This window comes from Heliangelus exortis, chromosome 3, assembly GCF_036169615.1.
Source record: "Heliangelus exortis chromosome 3, bHelExo1.hap1, whole genome shotgun sequence".
Lineage (NCBI taxonomy): Eukaryota > Metazoa > Chordata > Aves > Apodiformes > Trochilidae > Heliangelus > Heliangelus exortis.
The window spans coordinates 26149197-26165910 of NC_092424.1; positions in this window are offsets into that span (position 1 = coordinate 26149197).

Below are 16714 nucleotides of genomic sequence, written 5' to 3' on the forward strand. Positions count from 1 at the left end.
CTGTGCCCAGACATGGGCTATCTACACCTTTCACCCGAGAAAAACAGCCATTATTGTCCATAAGGAACAATCAGAGGGCTGGAGAACTTCTATCCAGACAGACTGAGAGAGTTGGGGTTATTCATTCTGGAGAGAAGAAGGCTCTGAGGAGACCTTATTGTAGCTTCCAGTATCTGAAGGGGACCTACAAGAAAGCTGGTGAGGGACTTTTTTAGGATGTCAGGTAGTGATAGGATTAGGGGAAATGGTTTCAAACTAAAGCAGAGTAGATTTATATTAGATATTAGGAAGAAGTTCTTCACCATGAGATTGGTAAAATACTGGCACAGGTTGCCTAGAGAAGTGGTGGAAGCCCCATCCCTGGAAGTTTCTATGGCCAGGCTGAACAGGGCTCTGAGCAACCTGATCTAGTGGGAGGTGTCCCTGCACATGGCAGGTGGGTTGGAACTAGATGATCTTAAAGGTCCCTTCCAACCCTGAAAATTCTATGATTCTATGATCTCCCTTCCCTGGGGCCATTACATGGGATGGAGGAACCTTGCAGGTGCAAGGAAGGGGAAGGGACGGAACCATTCTGAATTCACAAATGACTCCTCCATAAAAGTAACTACCTTTGGATTGAAGTATGGTCAGTTAAGTGAGTAAACAACACAGATGAAAACATAGAGATATTCAGGAATACCAGCACCATCTCTGTTGGAATCTGAAAAAAGGTAACATTAAAAAAAAAAATAAATCTTTAAATGACAAAAACAGCCCTTGCTTCAGTATGCAGTGTGGAACATAGCTTAAAAAGAAACTAAATAAGTAAGGATACCTGTAAGTGTAAACACACTTTATTCTGCTGCTAATTACAGCAGAATAAAGACATTCTGAAATGGTTCTGCTTATCCAATCAGCTCTGAAAGAGGAAAAAAGAGAAAACAGATTTGAGTAAGAGTGAAACCGGAGGAAAATAAAAAGACATTGCTTACTTATTTTTACAGGAACTCTAAGTGAACACAGCAGAAGATGGGATAGCTAACAGTTTCATTGGATAGAAAACATTGCTTGACAGGAAACATGATGATTAAGAGCCAGATTGGGGGCAACACTGAGATGTGGCATCAAATTATATCTTCTAAACAGCCCAAGTGAGATTATATGTTTTGCATCAGGCCAAAAATTAGAGCCTGACATACTTCTCATTGCATCCTTCTGTTTCTTTGTAAAGACCTGGAAGTATTGAAATCTAGGCTGACATAACACGCTGAAGGCTGTCCCTTCCTAAGGGGAGGAAAGAGAGGGATTAATCCAAACACAGGGATTCTCTTTTGCCCCTGTAAATTCCCAGTGCTTTTCTCTTTTTTCGGTCATTTTTCATGTTTTGAAGATGAGGGATAGGGCACAGAGATCACTTTTATCCCACTAGGAGTTGTGAGGTCCCAGCCTGCAGCTCAGGTGAGACCACCCCTGAAGGAAACTCCCTCCAGCCTGGGAAAGCATGGGGATGCAGGATGAGAACAAGGTGATGCCAAGGAGACTGGGGGGCCTCTGTGAGGCTGTGACCAAGCATCACTGCCCAGCTCAGTCCATGGCCCCAGGAGGTGCTCCAAGGTCATGAGTTCTCTAAGTTACGTAAGAAATAATTTATAAATAATTAAAAGACCTACCCATGGACAATTCTTACGTGCTATTTAAAGCTCTTAATAAGGAAGGAAAACAGGAGACTCAATGCACATAAATACATCCCTCCAGCTGGAATTTATTCTATAAAAAGGAAGTAACTTAAAATAGGAGTTGGGATACAAAGACATCCAACATCCAGCTTCTCAAGCTCTGTGCAGATCCAGAGCTTGGACTGCAATAATAAGTACTATTTCTGTAGCACCCTGAGCCCTGTACCAAGATGGTCCAGTGTGTGATGGCTTCCCAATATTTGCTCAACATTTAGTGTAGGAGAGTAGGAGCAGAGTAGGAGCAGTACCTACCTTCTGGGATGTCCAGCCCCATCTTGTGCATGAAACAGAGAGGCCAGAGCACCCTCAGGCAGCCACCTGTCCATTTTGGGCTGTTTAGTGGCTGCCCACAAGCATTGGGGCAGTTTCTTTTTCAGACCTCCAGCTGCTCTGCTGGATCGTTTCCCATCTGCAGAAAAAGGGAGAACACACAACCAGAATTTAACAGGCAGGTTATGCAGGTGCTCCATATGTTATGATGGAGCCATGAGGTTAATTATGGTCAAATGTGTTTTGTTTCCATTTACATATCCCTCCCCTCCAGGGACAGTCAAAATAGCCATGGCAGCTGTAGTGGTGTGAAAGGTCCCCTGCCCTTTCAGCAGAGAATTCTGATGCTTTCGCTCCATGGGGTTTGATGAACAAGTACTTCTTTCTGTTTGTGGTATTTCAAAAGATGAAATGTTGGCTGGTATTGGATTGGAAATACCAAATGACTGAAGTCACACTAATCTTCCAAAGAGGCTGGACTCCTTGAGTCCATCTCCAAAAACAAATAAGGATCTGGAACAAGGCAGGAGGCATGTGGAAGAAAAGGGATAAACATGCTCTTGTCAGCCATCATATTATGTGCTTATGGTTAGGGGGAATTTTATCAGAAGTATCCAAGTATATTTACTGTACATCCTGAGACTTCAGAATATCTAAAGCCTGCTGTAACACATCTCTAATTAATTTTTCTTAGAATATATTAACAAAACAAAACAAAACAAAAGGTGTTTTGCACCTGGTAAAAAAGTTGTGTGGTTTGGAGATATTGAAATTAAGTTCTACTAAAAAATTTAATCAAGGGAGCAAACAAGAACATGGACTTAATTTTTTTTTTAAACATTTTTTTAAAAAAAGTAAAAAATAGATTAGTTCAGTAGGACATCCTTCAATTTTCCATCTGTGTTATTTTTACTCAAAGTTGTCTTCCATACTGTGGTCTCTCTGCTCAGAGGTGCAACAAATAAACCTGAGAACAACATAAAATTCCTCTGTATCATCTTCTTTCCTCCCTTGGCTGACTCTTTTACCAGAAAAAAATACAGTAAGATCTGTTTGAGGTGGCCTGGTCATGTTGACAAGTTAGTCTGTAACCAGAAGTCACACAAGAATTACAATCAAAACCACACAGGACTATTTCAGGAAAGCATGTGGGCTCTTGGAGTGAAGGATCTACTGTAGATGGTAAAATTGGTGTCTCTCTCCTGTATTTCTCCAAAATGACACGTGTCTCAAATAATTTTCCAGGGTTTAGGACTGAAGCTGGTTGTTTTGGAAGATTTATTTACATTCAGCCCTTGTCTGCAAAACTAAAAGCTTGACCACCCCTTATCTCAAGATCAAGGAGAAGATATTCTGCTTTCTTTTACCCAGCTGGGGAAGGTAGCTTCTCCTGAATAAACAGTCAGAAAGAGCAAGCAGAGATCTCATATAGCCTCTAGGCTACAAACGGATCATTATTCATGCAATGCTTTGCTCCCTAAAACCCATACATTGTCAGAGATATTTACAGGACTCCTCCCAGCAGTAGCAGTTTGCGATATAAAGAGCCAGTAAATTTCAAGGGTGCACTGCATGCAAAGATAATTCTGGTTTTGCACTTTCACTGGGTATTTTGGGAGGTTTTGTCTATCAACTTGGAGCCTTGTGGGACCTTCAAAGCCAAAATAATAAAATTCATGCTCTTAGATGTTATTCATGGAGCTGAGAGGCTGCAGCACTGTGCCTGAAATGGTAGGTGGCATTTTAGTAAATGTCCTTAGCTGCTGAACAGGGGGCAGGCACCAAACTAAAGCTTGCCTTACACCTTTGTGAGGTTATGGCTTTGTTAAGAGTGATTTTTCAAAGGTGTTGCTGAAAGGTAACTGCTCAAGTGCCCCTTGGTGCTTTCAAAAACCTTTCCTGCTTTATGAACCAATTTGCAGGTCCAGCCCCTCAGAGCTTCCAAGCAGCCTGAAAGGGCAGAGGGGGTGCCCTGGCTCAATGGGTATGACTCAAAGCAGCCCCAGTGCCCTAAAGCAGCACATGCCCCTGGGCTGATGTCTCCAGCAGGCAAAGACAGCTTTGCACCATTTGCAGGCAGCTACCAGAGGACTGCAATGGGGCCACATTTGGCAGAGGATGTCTTGTGGTAAAGTCTTGAACACTTCCCAGAAGTCAGCTGCAAATGCCTCATGCTTCTTTTCCTCTCCCCTCATATATTACATGGGAATGAGTAATTTTAACACTTCAGCCTTCTTCACAGTATTCCTCAAGAAACAGAGTCAGTAACAATGCCTTAAAAGCCATGCAAAGAGTAGGACACAGGACTGGGAGCCAGGAGGCTAAGGATTTCAATCCAGCTCTGCTTTTGCATTAGTGTTGTCTGCAGAGGGTCATTTTGGCTCTCATTTCCATGCCAAATATTTGGACTGTGAGCACTTTGGAGTAAGGATAACCTCTCCTTACAATTTTGGAGAGCTTCAGCTTTGGCAGAACTCTAATTTTAGGTGAATCCAACTACGACAGTAAAAGGCAGCCCATAGACAAAGTCCCAAGATAATCTGCATGATCGTGGCAAGAGACAAATATTTTTCAGCTGAAGACACTGAAAACCAAACACAGTAAAGCTATTGAAGGTCACGTACAACTCAGCAACTTGAGTTTTCCTTAACATTTAACCAAGTCATTCTCTCTAACGTATCTATTAAAGATAAAGTTCGCTAATTATACAGCTATGCAGCACTGACACTAAGTTAAAATATCCAAGCTGTATAAATACTTAGGCAATAGTTTTACTTGCTACTTTTGGGATATTTAAAGAAGCTGCTCTCCCTGTTAGAAGCTAATATGAAACAACCTGATGAATCTGTCACCATTCCTAGCGGGTGGATAGCAGCATCACAAATCAATCCCAGACAGTCAGTCCGTGTTAGCACCCTGCTAGAAATACCTCTCTGAAGAAAGGTCCTTGACTGAATCAGGGAGAAGACAAGATTTTCCTTGACTCTATCACCTTCAGAGATGTAGGTACAGGTAATGCAGTCAGGTCAGTTGGCCTGAATCTAAAAAATGAATGGGAAACTAGTATTTTTCTGAATGCTCCAAGAGGCACTGTGTCAACTCAGCACCTTGTTCCCCAAAATCCTGTCATGTTGGCTCAAAATCATGTGACAAGCAAGGCTCAAAACAGGAAACTGAAAAAGGAAATACCATGGCGATAACAAGGCCAAGCATTAAAGGAACAGCACATTTTCAAACCATTGCTTATTTCTGATAAGTTTTCAATATTAACTTGGATTCACCTTTCTCCCTGATCTCACATCTTCTCCTGCTTCCTGACAGCAAGTATTCAGGGTTGATACATGGAGTTATTTGTATACCTGTAAAAGTAATTTACTCAAGATCAGAAGCTGCAAAAATGTGAATGGAAAGGCCACAGCTCTGGCCCAAGCCAGGACACAGCAAGAAGCACAGTTGTGTAAGTCCCCACGAGAGGAAAGAGAAAAGAGTAAGGCCTGTGGGGACACAGGGATAGGTAACCCTTTCTTGGGATGGATGTCAATGGCACTATCTAATGCACAGAATATACATTTATATGCTTGTTTTCCCTCAGTACACTCCTGGGTTTTATTTGCTTGGTGAGCAGAAAAAAAAAAAAAAATCCCTGAAAGAACAGGGAGGAAAAGTGACATGCTTCAAAGTAATTTTTAAATATGATCTACCTCTTGAAGTAGAAAACATATAAAGGAAGTGCAAGATTCAAAATTATAGCTACTTAGGATACACCTGTACGCACTCTCACATTATAGGTAGTGCTCAGATTTGCAGCTTGAGTACAGAAATATGGGAACCCATGTACAATCCTCCTGTGAGATTACAGACATACTGAAAAATTGGGAGTAATAGTAGTCAAGACGTTAATACACTTTTCACAGATGGACTGAGAATCTTTTAAATCAAATAAATATGTTCAATGAAAGCAATCTTTAACAATTATTTGCTCCATGGCATTTTTAGACAGCTTGGAAAAGAAGTATCAAGTCCTGTTGTCAAAGAGATGTTAAGAGGTGGTTGCTCTCTTTTGAAAACAGGTCATGTTTGAGGGGTGCAAGTGTTTGGAAATCACTGGATAGATTAATTTTACCTGTGTTCAGAAGCACAGGAGGTGTATGCTTCCAAATGAAATACACGTCATTTCATTAGAAGTCCAACTTAAGCTAGAAGACATGTCTTTTGGTTGAGTTCCTAGAAGTATTTTTCAATCTGAACAGTAATAAGCCAAAGTAAAAAAAAACACCAAAAAGCAAACAGGTGAATAAAAGCCTTGCAAGATCTTGCTTGATAAATATGAAAATGTATTTTGCAAAATGAGGTGTAGATGTCACCCTGGTGGCTGTGCTAGAACACGGTGAGATTCAAGGTGAAGGTACCAGTGAATCTGGGGATGAGATTGACATGACTCCTCAGTGACAGGCAATTGACTTACTATGGCTTATAATTAATTTGGCTGGCCCAGTACTAAACTAATTAGGCTAGGTTTTGCAGGCGGATGAAGTTTAACTGAGTGCTCCTAGTTATAACAGCTGAATTCATTTTAATTTGGTTACTTAACAGCTTTTATCAAGAGTAACCAATATTCTCTGGGCAGAGAGGCAGATAAATCTAATCTAAGCACCTTCATTATTTTGTCAGGAAAAGGACAAGTCACATTTGTTTGACCCTTTTTTCCCAAAGTCCAATCTTTGCCGAGTCATGTGCAATCATCACAGAAGTTCATTCCCTGCTGTCATCAGGGCAGGCAATACTGAAATAAATGCATGATGCCATTCTACTTGTGTTAAAAATAGCAAAACAAAACAAAAAAATCCCCCCCAAATTAACCAGCAACAGCAGCCTAGTCAGTAAAAACAACATGGTATCAGCCTCTTTAAACCCAAGAGATTTAAACCTCTGGGAGTCTCTGGGATGAATCTCCCAGGCTGTTGCAGCAAAAGGGTCTCTCCATCACTTGCTGCTTTCTCCTTTTCCCTCCATGTGCAGACTCACATTTGTCCCATGTGGCTGAGCTCCAAGGCAAAATCATAAGCCAATTGCCTGCACTGTATTCTCCTGGGTGGAATAAAGAGCCTGTTAAAAATAATTATGTTTCAAAAATAATTGTGTTTCTGTTAGGAGGGAGGCAGAGGGGCGTGCTAGACCCATATGCAAGGCTAGAGAGCTCTAGCTAGGGAGAAGAGCTCTTTCTGGTCTGTTTGTTTGCCTCTTTGAATGGCTGCTTTAGGATCTGGCTCCAAGTTCAGGATTTTCCACACTGAACCTGATTTGAACCTGAATCAGAGCCCAAGTTCGCTTTGGACATAAATCAGTTTAGGGACAAGATCTGTCCAAAGACACATGTGAGCAACTCCCAGTGAAGTTAGGGGCTGATGTGTGCGTGCACATGTCTGTGTAACTGCAGGAATGTCATGACTATGTGCCTATTTTATAAACTTTGGGTACTTGTTTGATGGGGGTTTTGCCTTTCATTGCCTTGGTACTCAGTAGTTATTCTTGTTTCTCCCTGTTTGGAAATCAGAAGGCTTCTCCTGACACTAGCTGTTGCTCTCAGAAGACATCATACATAAAATCTTGATGATTTTCCATCTTTGCTAAGCGTTTACAATGAAGTTCTAGAAATGAGAAAGTCAGGGTTAAGTCCTTCTGCCTAGCATACACATGCTATCTCACTGTGGCTGATTAGAGCAAGCCAAAGCTAATCAAGATGTCCTGGAAGATTAAAAATTTTGGATTAACTTCTCTGCACCTTCCACACCGCTCCATGCTACCTCTGCTCTCTGTTGGACTAGACACATTCACATGCATACAGCAAGCACTTAACCTGGGGCAGGTAGAGGTTTTTAGTTTAAAAGAGAGCTAATTAAAGCATTCCTCTTAAGCAGACCCAACTCCCCAAGATGTTATTATTTGTATTCATGCCAAGACTTTTTTTTTTTTTTTTAATGTGGAAAGAAGCCTTCTAGATTTCTTTGAGAGAGGTCTTAAAGGTCCAGTCAACCTGCAGACATATGCTTCTTCCCTCTGGGGGAGCCATATGGCACATACAGGGAACACAGGGGAAGTTTCTCAATTTTTTTTTTTCCACCAAAGAAGACTGCTCAAGAATTAAAGACCACGTTCAGATGGCAGTGGCACCCTCATACCTTGAATAAATCAAAGACCTGAAGCAAAACCAGACTTAATTTCTTCTCTAACCATCAGATGGGAAGTTATGTAGTATAGGTATGTCACCAAGTGAGCACCAGGTATGTTAAACATGTACTAGATAGCTGATCTATCCAGATCCCTCTCCACAAAGGGCCATCATGATCTCTACTAGACAGTTTCCATGGGAAATGTAACTTAAATGTAACTTAGAAAATTATGGAATATGCTTTCTGGTTACGATAACCTTAAGTACTTCGCCTTCATATATTGGATGAAAAAAACTTTTTTTTTTTTTAATGTTTGTTTTTCTGAAAAAAAATAACAGAAATCAGATTCACATCAAGTCTAGAGTAGCTCTATAAATGGAAAAAACTAATAGCTCCAATTACAGCATAGCATGAAGTGGATCTCCATACCTTCAACCTCTCAGGAAGACGGAAAAAAACATGGGATAAAATTTACCTTTGGCATAAGCGGGTGCCATTCCCAGAGGGATTTGCACCCGCTTATGCCAGGATCAAGTTTGGCTCATGGAACTTGCAGGGTGGTCATGTAATTAAATTTATGGTGGTTCAATATATTTCTGCAATGCCAAATGATGCAATATTTTTCAAAAAGGGCAGCTGTGCATTCTTTAAAATGAACTTGTCTACTACCTTCATTACCAGCTTGCTCTCAAGATTCAGCAGTTTTTCAAACCATCACTGAGGCATCTTAAGCTTTTTTCATTAGACAGAAACACTGACAGTCTGAATTATATGCTGCTTCCTCTTTTTTAGAAGCTGCTTATAAAAAAAAAATACTGCCACTGTGGTCTACAGTTCAATGAAGTCCATTGTAAACTCCCCAGTATAACATAAACCTCCCTAAAATACATAAAATTATTGGCTTCCAAGACCCGTCTCACTGAAAGAAAGCTCTGTATTTAGTCTTTACTTAAATCACAGGTATTTGGTTTGGAATTCAAAATCCCAACTCAGTTTTTAAAAGGTTGGGTCCAAGGAAAGTTGACACGGACCATGTAATTTTAATTAAAGAAAGATTTTGCTCCTTTATGGCCAACAGGGGCATTGTAACATTGACATATTGATGCTAAATAATTACAAGTCCATAAATAATTCAGTATATAAAAAGACTGTATGGCTGGTGCCAGGTAGTGAAGGGAAATAGCTTTGAAATAGCTGACCTGCCAGGTTACTACTACAGTGCCAGGGGATAGACAGGTAATGTGACTTAGCAGCTATCAAAACAGTGTAGCCTGTGGTGTTCACAAACCACAGAGAACACTTGAAAGTGGAAAACCAAGGACTGTCCAGTTTTGTCACCTCAGTATTTTAGCACCACTGTCATAGCAGAGGATAAACTTTCAGAAGTGATACCAAGAAGAAAGGCAGTAGGGAAATCACATGCAGAAAGAGAAATATTAAAAACTATATTAATGATGAATTTAAGAAGGCGCTTTTTTTTTTTTTTTTCTTCAGGAGCTGGGCAAATGCCACAAACTTATTTCCATGCATAACCATTCAGCCTTTTAGACTGAATACAGTTCAGATATGCTCCTTACCCTTTGTGTTTGCTCTCCATGATCTTTCTATTTCATTGGTGTAGGTAACTGGGGAAAAGAAGCTTTAACCTCTCACTCCAGATTACTCCATGCTGGCAAGGGCATATTTTAAGGAAGATTTAAAAACTGTATTAATTTTAAAGCTTAACAGGGAGTCTCGCTCTATGGATCAAATGAAACATGTTGCATGAATTTGTGATAACCGTAGGCTCTTTCCAAATAGGTTTCTGCTGTGTGCCATTAACAGTAATTAACACTTGCAAATGCTCTGCCCACAGATATGCTGTAAGATCAACACAATTTATAACCAATGAACATGAGGATGACAGAGAATCAGAGGCTTCATGCAGAATCGATCAAGAAATCTGCTTGATTCAAAAAGCTTCAAAGAGAGATGTGCACAAATGAACATTGCATTGAAACTTTCCTCTTTTAATTAATTGAAAGATAACAAAGTGTTATCTTCTCTTTCCCCTTTGAGAAGGCTTCAAGGAAGGTTTCAAGTAGTCCCTCTGATTAACAGAATTATTTTGACTAAAAGGAAAAAACTGAATACCTATGATCAACAAGCCAAGCAATGCAGCTCCAACAGTAATATCCACTAGGGAAACCGTTGCACTGGATTAAAGTAATGAAGCAAAGACAATTGCATAAGGAGACTATCAATTCAGACCTTGCTGGAAGAGTAAGTACTGAAGAGGGATAAAAAGGAAACGCTGGAGTGCTCCTTGCTTCTGAGAAAATTAAAAGAATACCTCAATCCAAGAAAACCAATGCAGTCCAGCAAACTGTAGGGTTTTAGGAAATTACTCCTGAATATTTAGTTTTCAGTGTTTGGGCTTGATTCATTGCCCATCTCATCCATACCTTAGATTTGTACACACACTCCCAGCTGCCCCTGTGAATACAGTGTGTTTGATTTTCATTAGCAAGTTCAAACAGAAAATATAAGGAAACTTTCTCCCTTAATAAGATAGTCTTCACACACCCGTGTGCCCAGTTCTATGTCAGCATACATGTGGCCAAAGACACAACCAGTCATACTCACAGGAGTGGAGGTCCAAGCAGCACGATAGTTGCAATGGGAGACCCAGGTCTTCTTCCAGATTCACACCCTGGCTGATGGGATGCAGGCAGCCTCCTCTGCCAGGGCCTGGAAACTGCAAGGTAGTGCAAAATGAAGCCCAGGGATTTCAGATGCCAATCCAAGGCTGCTGAGGGTTTTTTTGTTTCACTTTCATGAAATTCTTGTTACATCTCCACAACAGGTGCAGCCCTCTTTCATCCTCTAAACAAAGACATTTTCTTTCCCATAGCTGGGGAAAAGAGTAGGCTCCTCTAACTCCTTCCAGAATAGCAACTCCACTGAATGATTTCTTTCCTGGTATTCCTCTCCCTCCCACAAAGACATCTGCCTTGTGTTTGCTGTTGCAAGGATCAACATTACAGGCAAAACTGGCAGCTCAGTAGCGCAGGGCTGTGCTTACACCCTTGTTCTACTCAAAATCTTCATTCCTCCTTTCTTATTCACAGAAGTAATACATCCAGATCTCTGCCCTGGGTCCCCAGGTCCACTTCACAGGTGGAACCCACACTTCAGTTTTGGAGAAACAGAAGACCCTGGTGTCCACTTGTGGAATGGCTTGATAGAGTTCTGGAATGTTCTAGACAGAGGCCCACCACCAATATGTATGCCTGAATTTTCATCAGGGCTCATGAGAATTTACAGTGGTCACCTATCACCATATTTATTTAGAAGGGGAACTTTGCCAAGACCTCAGCATTGGACAAATTCTGTCCCCTCAAAAACAATTTAGACTTTGGGGATGTTTTCAAATTCAGGAGGACCAGAGCAAGTCCCGGCCTGAGGGAACGAATTCTTTGTCCGCTGCAAAAAAGACACAAGCCACACACTGCAAATTCACAAGCACAACAAGCATTGGGAATTCTCATAAAATTATCGCTCTCTATTTTGCTGAACCCTGCCAGACAATAGAAAACCAAGACAATAGAACTTTGGCTTGACACAAATCCATAAAGCATCTCATGGGTAAAGGATGTAGGCATCTAGTAATGACAGACACAAGCATACAGAGGGGAGGCAGAACAATTCACTGATCCTACTGCAAAGGCTAAGGAGAAATGGAGACAAAGCTTAATACAGAGAAATCTAAGAAGGACAAAAGCAAGCTGGATAACACAGTCCACAGCCGACAGTCATAAAATCAGCCAGCGCTGGCTGAGAGGTACCTCTGATTTCTGAGTGGCTTTCCACCAATTCTTGTCTCCATGTGCCTAATGGAGCAGGGTTATTTCTATGGGGAAGTTACTGATATGGTCATCACTGCCACCTTGATGGAGCCAGCTTTTACAAACACGTGTTTGTGCACATTTGTTAACAGGCCAGAATTAAGTGTCAGAGCTTTTATCTCCTTTAATAGTACCTTTCCAAAGAAGGTCCAGGATCCCACTTAAATAAATAAATAAATAGTATTATTTCCATGACTGACAGTCTGATACACTCAGTCCAAAAGAAAGAAAAATGTGTGCCTCTGTAAATGGTTTACTTTCCAAGAGGCCTTTGTGATTTGTCAAATTAACACCTGTAGAATGAGAAAAAGAGGAGTTTCATCCCCATGCAGAGTGGGCCATCTCCCAAGTTTCCTCATGACCTCTTTTGCAGAGGTGGTTCCCAGAAGAGGTAGAGAGTGAGTTGCTGTGTGTGGCCTCACTCCTGTTCCCAAGCTTTTGGCTGCTTAATTTCCCTCCCTCCAAAGAATCAAGCTTTGGCTAAAGAATACCCTGCCTGCACTCAGTTATCCCTCATCCTAATGAACATGAACAAAAAGCATTTAGTTGACTAATGCAACATAAAGTCTACCCTACTTCATTGCATGTGCTTAATAAGAACCTTGTTTAATATCAAATTACTGCCTGCTCAGCCAAAACCTTATATTTGTGGTAGAGAGGCTGCAAGGCGGGAATATCAAGAGCTGCAATATGGAAATTCCTCCCTAATATTCCTTTGCAGGGTTGTGTGATTACTTAATTCATTTAGGTGAGCAAGTCTGATGGCTTGGCCAACTGTTTCACAACAGAGAGCACAATGCTAGGCAACTGGCCTCCCCATGGGCTGGTCCTGTGGTACTGCTTTTCCTGGGACCCAGCTATTAATAGTTGCTCGGGGGATTTCAAAGAGGATTGCAGACATTGTTACCAAGTGGCTGAGCTTGTAGTAGTGAACATGAAATCCTTCTTCTTCTGATTCAATCAAATGCTAGCCAGAAGATTCCCAGCAAGACACCAGCCACAAAGGAACAGCATGGTTTGGGTTTTAACCTCCATCTGTTCCTATTGGGGAGCACCAGCACATGGAGGATTGCCTGCCTTTAAAAACATTCCCTCTTGCAGTTCTAGAGAAACCTGCCCTAAAATTCCACCCTGACCCTCCTCCTCCCCATGGCCACTCAACTCAGCTGGCCCCTGTAGAAAATCAAGCTCTCCATAGTGCACATCAGACCTTTTGGGGAAATTTCAAAAAATGTAAACAGCGATAATTCCCAGCTTCCATGAACAATCACTTACCAGAACCATTTTCACACACATTCTTCACAGCTTTAAACAAACCTCAGACAGTAATGTTCTAGGAGAAAGGATTTAGTCAGTATACTTGAGGCAGCGGAAGGAACAATATTAAGAAAGAATGCTAAGTGTTAACATTCATATCCTATGGGTTTTCAAAACAATGAAAAAGCATCCTTTTGTGATTTAACTCTGTAATGAGTTTTGGAAAAAGCAAAATACTGAAATATTTTGTCCAGTCCTGGTTTACATTTGTAAAAAAGATACTGAAAGAGTGGAGAGGGTGTAAGAAAAACATGACCTACAGATGTGATTCACCAGCTGCAGAAGCTGCCTAAGAGTGGAATTTAATGTATTTGATTTGCTTAGTTTAGTAAGAAGGGACTAGACTATGGAATATGTGTCTTCACAGGAGGAAAATATTCCAAGAAATGTGATGAACAGAACTAGAAAAGTTATCTATAACACTGAAGTCAGGCCTGCCAGGCCAACAGGTTATCCCATAGAGAGCACAGGCTAACAAGCAAAGCAATGGTTGTGCCAGTACCATTTCCCGAACAGATTGTCATGGAGATACAGGATAATCAAATAAGTTATTGAGCTCAGGAGGTAGGAGGCAATGGTCTGCAGCAGGTCAGGTTATGAGCAATATACGGATTGGGAATGATAGAAGTGCAGATACTGGGGAGGGAAGAGTTAATAAAACCCTGAGGACACCCACTGTTGAGAGAAACCTGCCCAGTTCAGGTGAGAAGCACCATTGCCTCACCACCTCTTGGTTTTTCTTTCAGTACCAGGTTCTAATGGATTTATGATGTCACTGTGAAACTCTCAGAAAAAACCCTGAAATAATTCAGATTTTGCTTAAAGCTAGAGATGTACTTCATGGGGAAGGGCAGAGTTTGTGGGAAGAACCCAGCCCTTGTTCATCCATGGATGCACAACCAATGGACAAAACAGAAGTCCTCCTCCCCCATAATGCCCTCATTTCTGATTCAATTAAAGTCAAATAAACTTACTCCACTGTTAGCTTTGCCAGTCTTCAGATTCTCAAAGCCAGGATATTTTTTCATCTGCAAGGGGCAACATCAGACCTAAAGCCATCAGCCTTGCTAGTACTGGGCATCTAGCATTAGTTATACACATGCTGATAAAAGATGGTGGGTGGTTATCATCATGAGTCCTGTTTCCAGTTCTAGGACCCCCAACATAAGACCAGAGCCTGTTGGAGTTTGTCCAGATGAGGGCTATGAAGATGATCAGAAGGGATGGAGTACATCTCCTGTGAGGACAAGCTGAGAGAGTTGGTCAGCCTGGAGAAGAAATGGCTCCAAGGAAACCTTATAGCAGCCTTATAGTACCTGAAGAGGCTACAAGAAGGCTGAAGAGGGACTTTTACAGGGGCCTGTAGTGATAGGACAAGGGGTAATAATTTCAAACTGAAATTCAGTAGATTGAGATCAGATATTAGGAGAATTTCTTTAGTGTGAGGGTGATGAGACACTAGAACAGGTTGCCCAGAGAGGTTGTGGATGTCTCACGCCTGAAAGTATTGAAACCCAGGTTGGATAGACCTTTAAGCAGCCTGGTCTAGTGGAAGGTACTTCTTGCCTATGGCTGTAGGGCTGGAAGTAGATGATCTTTAAGGTTCCTTCCAAACAAAACCATTCTATGGTTCTGTAATAGAGAGACCTACCCAGTTGCACCCATATGTGCCTGGAGGAGAACATTACAGTATGGCACTAATAAATGCTTTGGAGGAGTCTAGCAAAGTAAGATGTGTGCAATGAGGAAGCAGCTTGCAGTGTGGCTCCAGGATACCTATGGTGTAAACAACTTGGAGCTGCACTACATCCCCCCCAGCACCCCAGCACCATTGCTGCTTTATGGTCATACCCTTAACAATCTGCTTCCAGGAAAACAACCACCTTCATATCAACCACCACCACTTCCTAAAAATCATTTTGCTCATGTACTTCATAACTCCCTTGAACAGCAAAAGGCATAATTTCAGAAATTTCTGAGAAGTTTCCCTATTGTAATGCAAAATAGCAGATTGAGTCAACAGGGTTAAAAAAGGACAAGTCAGCAAGCCTTGTGAACAGAAGAGAAAACATGAAAACCAGCACAGCCCAGCAGTAAAAGAGAAGACATCCCTGGACTTGGGCTCAGCCTGATGTCTATCATGAGTGCTGGCAACAGCAGCAGGATCAAAGTCAGAGACCTAGAAGGGAAGAAATCCACACAGTGGACTGAAAAGGCAAAATCTAGAGGGCCTTTGGACAGATGTGTCCTCCCACACCCACAAAGCACTTAGGCGAGTCCCTTTTTGCCCCAGCCAGCCCCAAAAGCCAGCAGGGTGTTGGGGTTTTGTAGGACGAGGGACAGAGTGAGTGAAAGTGGAGAAGAGGCTCCAACGCTCAGCAGATGGCGGCAGAGCTGCTCAGACATGGAAGATCACTTGGACCTTTCTCAACCCAGGCACGATGGGACCACCATAGGCAGTGGCATCTCTGCCGGGCAGCCACAAACAGGGGCTGCTGCCTCCGAACCACAGAGGAGCGAGCATACGGCAGGCCACAGTGTCCTCTAGAGGTGGAAAAATGTAAATCGGTGACAGAGAAAAAAGAAGAGGACTTTGAAGATCGGGATTGCTCCACCAGGTCAGGAGGGATTTCTTCAGGCTGCTGATGGACAAAGGCTGAAGAGTACTGCTGGGAAAAGGCACAGGAGAGACAGAATGGGATCACACTACCTGGCTCCTTTGCAGGGGATAGAGCCCCAAGCACAACAGAAATGGTCAGAATTTAGTTACGCAGATCAAAACCACATAAATAAAACAGAATCTGGTGGCTTTGCTGCTCATCTCACCTTCCGTTCTCCTAGCCTGTTGCTGGATGAGACTGTAAGAAGAGCACCCCACATGGTGGGTGGTTGCTTGGTTTGGGCTCTCCAGGTTAGGTAAGACAATCTTTGTGAGGATAAGGAGAAAACAATAGGTGCAATTGCTCTATAAAGTATTAGTTTGGGCCAGAAACTGTTTCTTATGCCTCTGAAACCTGAAGAGTCCAAGTCTGAGTAGTCCTGTGAGGCTTCATGCAAATATGGAAAATGAGACTCTTCAGTCCCCGAAGACTTGCTTTTAGCTAGTATCCTTATAAAACCAGGAAACCCTCCTGTGCATCTTTCAAATATAGCTATGATTAAACAAACAAACAAACAAACAACAAACAAACAAAAAAACCCAAAACGTTTTGATGGGAGAGAGAGGAAAAAATTTAATATCTCTGAAAAAGGCTTGATACTGTCGCCAGAGTCACTGCTCCTTAAAAGACAGATGCTCATACAGAAGATTCCATCCCTTCTGTCTGTACTATTGCAGTGTATCTCCTGGCAA